General features: G+C 44.6%; 1 long non-coding RNA gene across 1 annotated transcript in view; it reads right to left on the bottom strand.

Moving 5' to 3' along the window:
• Positions 1–8,411: 8,411 nt before the first annotated feature.
• The window catches only part of LOC123728709 (uncharacterized), an 81,705-nt gene continuing 77,734 nt past the window's right edge, over positions 8,412–12,382 (bottom strand). The window contains exon 3 of the long non-coding RNA XR_006760349.1: positions 8,412–8,820. This is a non-coding gene — a long non-coding RNA (uncharacterized lncRNA). The remainder of the gene's footprint in view (positions 8,821–12,382) is intronic.

Below are 12,382 nucleotides of genomic sequence, written 5' to 3' on the forward strand. Positions count from 1 at the left end.
GAGCAGGGTTGAGTACTGGGTAGCAGCCGGGTAGTAACGGTGGCTAAAGTTCAGGGCAGGGTACTGGGCGGAGGCCGGCTAGTGGTGACTGTTTAACAGTCTGATGGCCGGGAGATAGAATCTGTTTATCAATCTTTCGGTCCCAACTTTGATGCATCGCCTTCTAAATGGTAGGTGGGTGAACAGGCCGTGGCTCAGGTGGTTGAGGTCCTTGATGATCTTCTTGACCTTCCTGTGACATGGGGTGTTGTAGATGTCCTGGATGGCAGGCAGTGTGCCCCCAGTGATGCGTTGGGCAGACCGCACCACCCGCTGGGGAGTCCTGCGGTTGTGGACAGGGCAGTTGCCGTACCAGGCAGTGATACAGCCCAAGAGGATGCTCGCAATGGTGCATCTGTAGAGGTTTGTGAGAGTCTTAGGGGCCAAGCTGAATTTATTCTGCCTCATGAGGTTGAAGAGGTGCTGTTGTGCCTTTTTAGTCACACTGTCTGTGTGGATGGACCATTTCAGGTTGTCAGTGATATGCACTGCGGGGAACTGGAATCTTTTCACCCTCTCCACTGCAGCCCTGTCGACATGGATGAGGGTGTGCTCCCTCTCCTGAAGTCCATGATCAGCTCCTTCATTTTGTTGACGTTGATTGAGAGGTTATTTTCCTGGTATCACTCCGCCAGGGCCCTCACCCCCTCCCTGTAGGCTGTCTCGTCATTGTTGGTAATCAGGCCTACTACTGTTGTGTCGTCTGCAAACTTGATGATTGAGTTAGAGGCGTGCGTGGACACGCAGTTATGGGTGAACAGGGAGTACAGGAGGAGACTGAGCACGCACCCTTGTGGGGCCCCATGTGTTGAGGATCAGCATAACAGAGGTGTTGTTACCTATCTTCACCACCTGGGGATGGCCTGTTAGGAAGTCCAGGATCCAGTTGCAAAAGGCGGGGTTCAGACCCAGGGCCCCAAGCTTTGTCTCTCACTGTGGAAGTATGAGCAGTCCTAGTCCCACGGCTGTATCACAAAACAATGAAGTCCATGATTAAGTCCATTCGAGAACCACTGCATTGATGTTGTTGCCATACCTTACCACTTCGTTAATACAGAAAGGGAAGCAGGTAGTCTAGCGATTAAGAGCATTGGGCCAGTAACTTGCAGGTCACTGGTTCAAATCCCCAAGCCGACTAGATGAGTCTGATGATGTGCTCTAAAACACCTCTTGTATAGATAGATATCCACAGTTTCTACTCAATTAAAACCATGTTGAGCTACTTCTCAAGGGAACTTTTTTAGATGACCTTGAGGGTGTCCCAGAATTCTCTCTGGCAGAATTGGATCTGGTCAGCTTAAGGAGGCAGCAGGGTTCATGATGACATAGGGTATTTCCATTCAGACACCAGACACCGTACTGAACAGGCACAGCCATGTTCAATAGCAAATAGGAGTGAACAGGAATTAAACATCACCTCTGTCGAAGCAATCGATCAACCTAACATAGAGCTGGTTATGCCTTTCTCTAGTCTCAACCACATTACTAGAACATTTGTTTGCCTTAGATCACACTTGAGAAAGAACAAAGGACTTGTCAATATTCCGCATATTTTCCAGCACAGGAAACTTGCGGTAATCGTTCCCAGCTTTGTTTTCCCACAATAGACTTAGATTAAGCAGAATATATTCAAATGATAGCTCAAGCAAAGTCACACAATACATCTTCTCAGCTTTATTAACACCGCCCCCACCATGAAATCCCTCTACATTTCAACTGTTACGAGAAACCTGTGCTTCGCTACCGTTTCCTCTCAGCACACACTCAGCAACCAGTGAAGTGTTGGTGATGTCCGCCCCCCAGTACGGTAATGTTGAGAGAAAGGTGAACACAGAGATGGTATGGACGGATAATAAATGGCATCATTTTAAGCCAACTGTGGAGGCACTGAGAATATTTGGTGACTCTGAATGAGGGATCCATATTACAGAGGAAGAAAGAACAGTGTTTTTGTGGTCACTTTGAGCACCTGACAGCCAGAGCATTGAAATGCTGGGATTAGGTGGGAAAGTCAGCATAAATCTGACCCATCCCATATGTAATGAATCAGATCTGTGTACAGCAGAGTCCCTGCCCAACTTCATAAAAACATCTGAAACCCTATCTCTTCAAACAGTATCTTAAATAATCCTCCTCTTCACCTCAACCCCCCTTCTAGCACTGACTCTACGGATAGCTACGTTATTGAGGAAACATGTACTTTCTATGCCTGTGATGTGTGGTTGTCCCACCTAGCTATCTTATGATGATTGCACTAACTATATGTCGCTCTGGATAAGAGCATCTGCTAAATGACTACAATGTAAATGTACGAACAGTGCAGAGTGAGGGGGAACCTTTTTCAATGTTTTTGGGAGGGAATCCTCAGCACCCCTAAGTGATACCATGCGTTCACATTGGCTGCATCTTCTACAGCTTAAAAAGATACAGCGCACGTTCCAATTAAGAGTCTGCATTGTCATTGAGTGCACCCACACAAAAATATGACCAATATAATTATTTGTGTGATTTTCATCAGATCTTAGCTCCTTTATTACATAGCAGCTGATTGTGAAGATATTTTGTATGGTGTGCTGAGGGATAGAGAGACAGAATGTAAAAGGCCTCAGCGCTTTCAGGCTGCGTTTACACATGCAGCCCAATTCTGATATTGTTTTCCCTAATTGGTCTTTTAACCATCAGATCAGCTCTGAAAAAGATCTGATGTGAAAAGATCTGATGTGATTGGTCAAAAGACCAATTAGTGGAAAAAAGACCAGAATTGGGCTGCCTGTGTAAACGCAGCCTAGTTTCTCTGAAAACCCTTCCCACATAGTGTGGTTACCATGGCCACTGGTGCGAGTTGGCTCTGTTGGTTGCTGTGGAAGTGGCCTGTGTGTGAAGGGGAGGAGAAAGAAGAGGAGAGAAGAGCAGAGACAAGAGGTGGAGGGGGCAGAGATTCTACGCCTGATTTCACACGCTGTGCACCGCTGAGTGAAGAGTGGGTGGGCTGGATGCATGTTGCCGCTCCACTCTGATCACTCCTCTCCTTTTTTCTCTCTCCACTTCACTCTCTCTGCTCCTGTCTTTCTCTCTCTCTCTCTCTCTCTCTGGCTCCATCCGCCTCCTCTTGGCATCAAGCTAGAGGGAATCTGAACGGAATATCACTGCATCACTCAAAATTAAAATAAGATTGTCAATACATTTACAGTTCTTACACTATAACTACAATATATGACTGAATATAACATAACTATCACTCCCAAGGGTGACTGAGAATATATTGCTGTGCGTTTGCGGTCTCTAAGCATGCCCAGTAGGCCAGTCAGTAAGCTCTCTATGAGCTGCTTAAGTTATACACTTTATCCTCTCCTTTAAATCAAATCAAATGTTATTGGTCACATACACATTTATTGTCATGAATCTTTCCCTGGCCTGGAGGCAGCTCTGTAGAGTGCTGGCACAGCCACAAAATCTGATTTGAAACCTAACACTAACCATACTGCCAACCCTAATGCCCAACCTTGAATTAAGACCTAAAAGCTTGTTTTCATGAATTTTTACAATATAGCCAATTTTGACTTTGCAGCTGGCCCATCTTGCGGAACTTGCTCAGTTCTGCCTCCAGGACAAGATTCATGACAATAAACATCAACTTGCTCTCCTCTGCCTCCTCTGTCTCAATTAGAGATGGTTCTATGTTGATGTAATCAGATGGGGCTTTCAGTGAGGACCTTTAACAGAATGACTGGTAATGAAATGCTGTCCCTCAGGCGACATCAAACTGGGCACACACTGGTTGAATCAACGTTGTTTCCATGTCATTTCAAGGAAATTACATTGAGCCAACGTGGAATAGATGTTGAATTGACATCTGTGGCCAGTGGGATGGCTTTGTGTCTGTGATGGCACTGATTGTGGGAGACTAATAAGCATGAAAGCCGGACACTGAACAATGCACTCTGTCAGACACTACTGAACTACAAAGGGTTTCTCCATGGTGAAGGGATATAGGCCTGTTACTATTAACATTTGCAACAGGTTGATGTACTACCTGATGGGCTGAAAAATGGCCCCTAGTCTCTTGTATAGCTTTACTTATATAAAAGTGTTTTGTCACAAATACATAGTACTGTATGTGCTGTATGTACTGTATGTGAGAGCGGTTATGTTGACAGTCCTATTTAGTGTGGATCTTCAAGTGTGTGTGTGCGTGTTTGTGTGTGTGTGGATGGGAAGTGTGTACTCCTATACTGTAGCCACGACACCGAGCAGCAATGTGCCCTTTTCTCTCCATTAGTGATGGATAGCTCTGTCCAGTGAGGAGAGTTGAGTCCATTAGTGATGGATAGCTCTGTCCAGTGAGGAGAGTTGAGTCCATTAGTGATGGATAGCTCTGTCCAGTGAGGAGAGTTGAGTCCATTAGTGATGGATAGCTCTGTCCAGTGAGGAGAGTTGAGTCCATTAGTGATGGATAGCTCTGTCCAGTGAGGAGAGTTGAGTCCATTAGTGATGGATAGCTCTGTCCAGTGAGGAGAGTTGAGTCCATTAGTGATGGATAGCTCTGTCCAGTGAGGAGAGTTGAGTCCATTAGTGATGGATAGCTCTGTCCAGTGAGGAGAGTTGAGTCCATTAGTGATGGATAGCTCTGTCCAGTGAGGAGAGTTGAGTCCATTAGTGATGGATAGCTCTGTCCAGTGAGGAGAGTTGAGTCCATTAGTGATGGATAGCTCTGTCCAGTGAGGAGAGTTGAGTCCATTAGTGATGGATAGCTCTGTCCAGTGAGGAGAGTTGAGTCCATTAGTGATGGATAGCTCTGTCCAGTGAGGAGAGTTGAGTCCATTAGTGATGGATAGCTCTGTCCAGTGAGGAGAGTTGAGTCCATTAGTGATGGATAGCTCTGTCCAGTGAGGAGAGTTGAGTCCATTAGTGATGGATAGCTCTGTCCAGTGAGGAGAGTTGAGTCCATTAGTGATGGATAGCTCTGTCCAGTGAGGAGAGTTGCCACTGGGCTGTTTCCATGTAGGAGCACCACTGGTGGCTATTCCTCCATTACAGCACAATAACATACAGTTACAATAAACAGCCTGTGAATCAATGATATCCCACTGACTTGTTGTCATGGAAACACCAGCACTGGGATAAATAGCACAACACATAGACAAAGGCTGAAGGGCCTGAATCAATGGGGGATTGAACAGGTTATGTAACTGTAGCGGATTGGGGCCTAAATGAGTGGGTATCTAGTGGTGCATGTCTTATTCACATGGGGACATAAATCCACTGCTTTTGGCCACCTCCAATCAGAGGGCCTCTTCCTTTGTCCCCCCAGAGAGGCTCCAGTGAGGAAGGCCCTGGGGCTTGGTGGCATGGCAACACACTGCATTGCACCCCTCCTACTCACACTGGGAGAGAGAGGGCACTGAGAACTCATCAGGGTGATATGTTTGGGACTGGACACAGTTAGGAATGATATACTGAGCACCGCAATATATCAGGGACAAATACTGTAGTGTAGAAAACAACGGACAACCAAATCTTTAGACTGAGGAGTTATATAAGGAGTATGTGTGGGAGGAGAGCATCTTGTGACTGAACATTGAAGCATAAGTGAGACTTGTGTGGGTGTAATGTGTAAATTCATGCATGTGCGCTGGTGGGGTTATCACATCATGTATCACGAACTTACCTTGGTTGGTCTCTCCATTTCATCCTGTTGGTCAACCCCCCCACCAAGCTCAGTAATGGACAGGAGAAAATGGAATTACTTAGACTACATGTTCACTTTAAGTGTGTCTCTGATCTTTAGAAGATAATGGTGGTGGGGTGATGGGGGGGGGGGGCTAAAGGCTTTTATCCAATCATCTGAGACCAGGAAAAACATTCATAAGGCTTCAGGGGGCACTTAAACAATTAGTCATGGAGCAAGAAGACCCCGCTTACTACACCTGTCTGTCTGTCTGTCTGTCTGTCTGTCTGTCTGTCTGTCTGTCTGTCAAATTAAAACCATACCTGGGAACGACTTATATCATAGAAATATAGAGTCCTCTAATCAGTACAACAATAAATAATGTACCATGAACATTAAATAGCACTCCCCAAATATTATAATCAGATAAAGCATTGCCCTATATATTATAATTCGATAAAACACTGCCCATATATCGTAATTAGATAAAGTTAGATCAATAACAAGCGTCATTATCCCTGGAAGAGGTCCTGATAGGTTAATATGCACGCTTTAAGCCTTACAGGACTATAGCCTCCTGCTGTGTTGAGTGAAGCTTCTCTCTCTGAGACTGTATTCCCATGCAGAGCAGTAGGAGACTGGGCTCAATATTGGAGCTTAAGCCCTTGAGTTTAATCAGGTCTCTCTGTCAGCTAAGAGGATCCTGCCCTGCTCCTGCTCACATTTGGGATTTAACACCGCACTGCGTGCTGGGTAAAAAGCAGGCCTGAATGAATGTTGTTACTTAGATAGACTTGAGTGGGTGATGATGAGATGGTATTGGCACAAGGCAAGGTAGAGAGGGGTCAAGCCAGGGGAAGCTGGGAGTCAACAACATAGTGTCAAGACAGAGTCACAGGTCACAGTTAGAATACGGCTTGAGCAGACTGCCACAGAGGGAGAGGATACAGGTGAGATTATGAGGTGAGAGAGAGAGAGACAGAAAGCAGAGAGAGAGAGAGAGAGAGAGAGAGAGAGAGAGAGAGAGAGAGAGAGAGAGAAGCAGAGAGAGAGAAAGAGAGAAAGCAGAGAGAGAGAAGAGAGAGAGAGAGAGAGAGAGAGAGAGAGAGAGAGAGAGAGAGAGAGAGAGAGAGAGAGAGAAAGGAGAGCCATGGAGGATGGAGATAAGGAGATAAACACACACATACAGTAGGCTGGGTCTAATGAATCGAACACAACACACACACTCTAATTGGTTATCAATACTCCTAACTTGCGATTCAGTGTGATGGTGCAGTCGGACTCTGTCTGGATTTCTCTGTGTTTAATTGGATAAGGGAAAATGAGGTAAACAATCAAGTGACCTTACACAACATTATCCAGATCACTTGATCTTACACAACATTATCCAGATCACTTGATCTTACACAACATTATCCAGATCACGTGACCTTATACAATATTATCCAGATCACGTGACCCTTACACAGCATTATCCAGATCACATGACCTTACGCAGCATTATTCAGGACCAGAGGAAACAGAGAAGGGACAAAAGCAATTATATTTTCTCTCTTGTATTAACTGTTGAATAGGGAATTGGAATTGAATTCTAATATCATAGGTATTTAATGGTTTTATTCATTGTATTCAATTTTGAGAAGAAAAGCAATGAGAATCAGCAAAGCACAAAGTTGCCAAAGAATAGATGCTGCTCTGCCAGCCTGAATGTAACATTCAAAATGTTCAGAGACGGAAAGCATTGATGAGGAAAAAAAGGTACTATTTGGATAAGCTTTCACATAAAAAAAAGGTACTATTTGGATAAGCTTTCACATAAAAAAGGTACTATTTGGATAAGCTTTCACATAAAAAAGGTACTATTTGGATAAGCTTTCACATAAAAAAGGTACTATTTGGATAAGCTTTCACATAAAAAAAGGTACTATTTGGATAAGCTTTCACATAAAAAAGGTACTATTTGGATAAGCTTTCACATAAAAAAGGTACTATTTGGATAAGCTTTCACATAAAAAAGGTACTATTTGGATAAGCTTTCACATAAAAAAAGTACTATTTGGATAAGCTTTCACATAAAAAAAGTCACACAATTTCAAACTGTCTACATAATAGATTCAGATATAATTAAAACAATAATAAAACAGTCACCACGCCTCTGCTTTGATTAAAAGTGTGGGCCTGCAGAAATGTAACCACAAAAAATTCACAGACAAAGCAATAGGTGCAAGGACTGATCATCCATGATAAAAATTATAGTTTTAACCTTGTTTTGAGGCTATATGCTGTTTGTTTACATTTACATTGTTTACAAACGTTGGAGTAAAACAAGCTTATTTTTGCGTTTCTGATGGGGCATTTATACCGAGTGTACAAAACTTTAGGAACACCTGCTCTTTCGATGACAAAGACTGACCAGGTGAAAGCTATGATCCCTTATTGATGTTACTTGTTATTTCCACTTTAATCAGTGTAACTGAAGGGGAGGAGACAGGTTAAAAAATGATTTTTAAGCCTTGAGACAATTGAGATATGGATTGTGTGTGTGCCATTCAGAGAAGTAAATGGGCAAGACAAAATATTTAAGTGCCGTTGAACGGGGTATGGTAGTAGGAGCCAGGCGCACCGGTTTGTTTCAAAAACTGCAACGCTGCTAGATTTTTCACTCTCAACAGTTTCCTGTGTGTATCAAGAATGGTCCATCACCAACTCAATAATATGAAGGTGTTCTTAATGTTTTGTACACTCAGTGTATAAGTTCTATTCTTCAAGAATCATTGGTTATATATTTTTAAGTACAGCAAATGGATGTAACAACTAAGGACTCTAGCTTTACAGCATTGTATTTTTTTATGTATTTTTCATAAAGGTTGGGGAGGAAACAATCAATTGAGAAAGATAAAGCTTCAGATGGGAGGGGAAGGATAATACCCACAGAGACAGGAGGTAACAGTGATGTGGTAGAAGTATTGGACAGGATGTGGTTAGAGAGCATTAGTGAAATGAATGAAGGGAGTTCCTCAGAAGCGCTCCATCTTGTCGATGGATCTCTCATTGGAGAACGAGGCTGGGGTGATGCGACAGCTGGTACTCCCCTCCTTACTCAGCCACACCTTCTGGTGAAGAGAGGGAGGGAGAGAGGGAGGGAGAGAGGGAGGGAGAGAGGGGGGATAGAAAGAAAAATAAGTTACTCTGTTAGCCACCACTCTCTTATGTCAATGACGGTCATTTTATTAGGCGACACACTGCTTGTGTTTCCCATAAATAAATATCACTCTGCTATTCTCCTGTTGGCTGTTTTCTCTAAGCTACTACATGATTGGTTTAAATCCTGTTTATTTCAACAGCTAACCACGTTTTCTATATTCTCCAATATAACCAGTGAATCTGGAGCTTGGGAACACACATTCCATTGCTAAAATGAACTTTGAGAGTTTGAGCATGCTGTAGACAGCCGGAAATCTGAGCTTCCCTAGAGACTCCTCTGTTCAGCAAACAGTGCCTAGGCCAAACAAGGCTTCTGACATTTCCGATTGACACAGGGAAGGCAGGCTTTCTAAGACAGATGGCCAATCTATGGGGCCGACACTAGATTGACGGTGTCCCCCTATAGTATAGTTCCTGTATCGCGTGCAATTTGTGCCATGTCAAACAGCTGTGGGCATACATTAAAACTTCAACCTCTGTTTCAGATGACTGGTAAATGGTTCAGCAACATGATCCTAACCTCTGTCACCAAGGACAAATTAGTCCCAGCCCCAGCCAGCCTGGGTACAGTGCATAGCAAGCAATTTCCCTTGGCACCATCTCTAGTGTTCTCTATGACCAATGACTTTGAGAAAAACACAACTGAACTGAATTGAACTGAACTCAGCTCAGTCTTAAATGTAAACCTCAGTTTGCCATGGGGCCTGCCTCAGAGAGGAGCAACAGGCAACATGCTTATTCACAGTATATACTGAGAACCCGTCACTCATGTCGCTGCATGGCCAACTACTAAGGGCTACATTATTTCCTAGGCTGTGTAGATTAGTGGAGAGATTGTAGAGGATCAATGGTCCACATGTGGTCATGTTCTAAAGCATGTTCTGGTGCGATAGGATTTCAGACCACAGAGACATAATGCCGTAGGGGCTACCCATAGGGTGCCAGAGAGCTGACTGACAGCTGCCTGCATGACAGAGAGAGACAGATGGAGAGAAAGAGAGAGAGAGAGGGACAAGGCAACATCTCCATCTACTGCCTTCTCTGCTCTACTCTAGTGTCGCACACAGCCAGCCGACAGACTGCAGATTGAACAGCAATCGCAGGACTTAGAGGTTAGCTCTAAGACTCCCACTGCATCAGGGACCTGCTAATCTCCAATGACTTCCCTCTGTGAAATAAAATGTATTGAACCCAAAACAGTGAGCACAAGGACGGTCGCCTCTCTACTGTCACATATCATGTGTCTGTGGCTATTTTCCTTGTTGAAGGCATGTGCCCTACTTGTTTTAGTAATAGAGCGGCTTTGATATCTTCAACTCTTAGGTTGAACTTCTCGAGCAAAGCCAGTCCACCCCCTACTAATTGAATTACCCCAATTTAGAAGACTGCGTGAACTGATCTAATAAGCACACGAGAAGAGAAAAAACATGTGGTGTGTGACAGAAAGAGGAGAGAGCAATGACTGTATTTACAATACCTAATGGCACTGTCTGGATAGACTCAGATTCATTAAATAATGAACCAACAACATCAGAAGCAGCTGAGAACACAGTGTGACGTGATGGTGGGTTGATAACACTGGCCTGGTCTCTGAGCACCACCCACTGTGTCAACCACTCTCTGCCTGCCTGCCTGCCTGCCTGCCGACTGACTGACTGACTGACTGACCAGGCCTCTTTCCCCACACACTTGAGGAAATTAGATAACATAAACCAGCGTATGGGAAGGAATTCAATGTGTTGCAGAAACAACTATGGCTCTAACTAATGAGCCCAGCTAGTGGGAGACATTGCATTGTTCCTGGAGAGCAATCTAAACCGGGCCTGTCTAGCTAATGGCTCTGTATGGTGTATAATCAAATTAGCCTTCCAATACTCTGCCAAGGTTAACCGGCACCAGGTCAGCTACAACATTTCCTGCTTAAAACAACCAGGTTGATACGGTCAAATAAAATATAACCCTGCTGTAAAAAAACAGCATAGGCTGTGTTTTGGACACTGGTGACCTGCCTTTGTTGCATTTTTGCTGGTCACTAACCTTTGCTGTGTTTTTGCTGGTGACCAGCCTTCGCTGTGTTTTTGCTGGTGACCAACCTTCGCTGTGTTTTTGCTGGTGACCAACCTTCGCTGTGTTTTTGCTGGTGACCAACCTTCGCTGTGTTTTTGCTGGTGACCAACCTTCGCTGTGTTTTTGTTGGTCACCAACCTTCGCTGTGTTTTTGCTGGTGACCAACCTTCGCTGTGTTTTTGCTGGTGACCAACCTTCGCTGTGTTTTTGCTGGTGATCAACCTTCGCTGTGTTTTTGCTGGTCACCAACCTTCGCTGTGTTTTTGCTGGTGATCAACCTTCGCTGTGTTTTTGCTGGTGACCAACCTTCGCTGTGTTTTTGCTGGTGACCAACCTTCGCTGTGTTTTTGCTGGTGACCAACCTTCGCTGTGTTTTTGCTGGTGATCAACCTTCGCTGTGTTTTTGCTGGTGACCAACCTTCGCTGTGTTTTTGCTGGTGACCAACCTTCGCTGTGTTTTTGCTGGTGACCAACCTTCGCTGTGTTTTTGCTGGTGACCAACCTTCGCTGTGTTTTTGCTGGTCACCAACCTTCGCTGTGTTTTTGCTGGTGATCAACCTTCGCTGTGTTTTTGCTGGTGACCAACCTTCGCTGTGTTTTTGCTGGTGATCAACCTTCGCTGTGTTTTTGCTGGTGACCAACCTTCGCTGTGTTTTTGCTGGTCACCAACCTTCGCTGTGTTTTTGCTGGTGATCAACCTTCGCTGTGTTTTTGCTGGTCACCAACCTTCGCTGTGTTTTTGCTGGTCACCAACCTTCGCTGTGTTTTTGCTGGTGACCAACCTTCGCTGTGTTTTTGCTGGTCACCAACCTTCGCTGTGTTTTTGCTGGTCACCAACCTTCGCTGTGTTTTTGCTGGTCACCAACCTTCGCTGTGTTTTTGCTGGTGATCATCCTTCGCTGTGTTTTTGCTGGTGATCAACCTTCGCTGTGTTTTTGCTGGTGATCATCCTTCGCTGTGTTTTTGCTGGTCACCAACCTTCGCTGTGTTTTTGCTGGTCACCAACCATCGCTGTGTTTTTGCTGGTCACCAACCTTCGCTGTGTTTTTGCTGGTCACCAACCATCGCTGTGTTTTTGCTGGTGATCATCCTTCGCTGTGTTTTTGCTGGTGATCAACCTTCGCTGTGTTTTTGCTGGTCACCAACCTTCGCTGTGTTTTTGCTGGTCACCAACCTTCGCTGTGTTTTTGCTGGTGATCAACCTTCGCTGTGTTTTTGCTGGTGACCAACCTTCACTATGTTTTTGCTGGTCACAAACCTTCGCTGTGTTTTTGCTGGTCACCAACCTTCGCTGTGTTTTTGCTGGTGATCATCATTCGCTGTGTTTTTGCTGGTGACCAACCTTCGCTGTGTTTTTGCTGGTCACCAACCTTCGCTGTGTTTTTGCTGGTCACCAACCTTCGC

The sequence above is a fragment of the Salmo salar genome, chromosome ssa18, assembly GCF_905237065.1.
Source record: "Salmo salar chromosome ssa18, Ssal_v3.1, whole genome shotgun sequence".
NCBI classification, from domain to species: domain Eukaryota; kingdom Metazoa; phylum Chordata; class Actinopteri; order Salmoniformes; family Salmonidae; genus Salmo; species Salmo salar.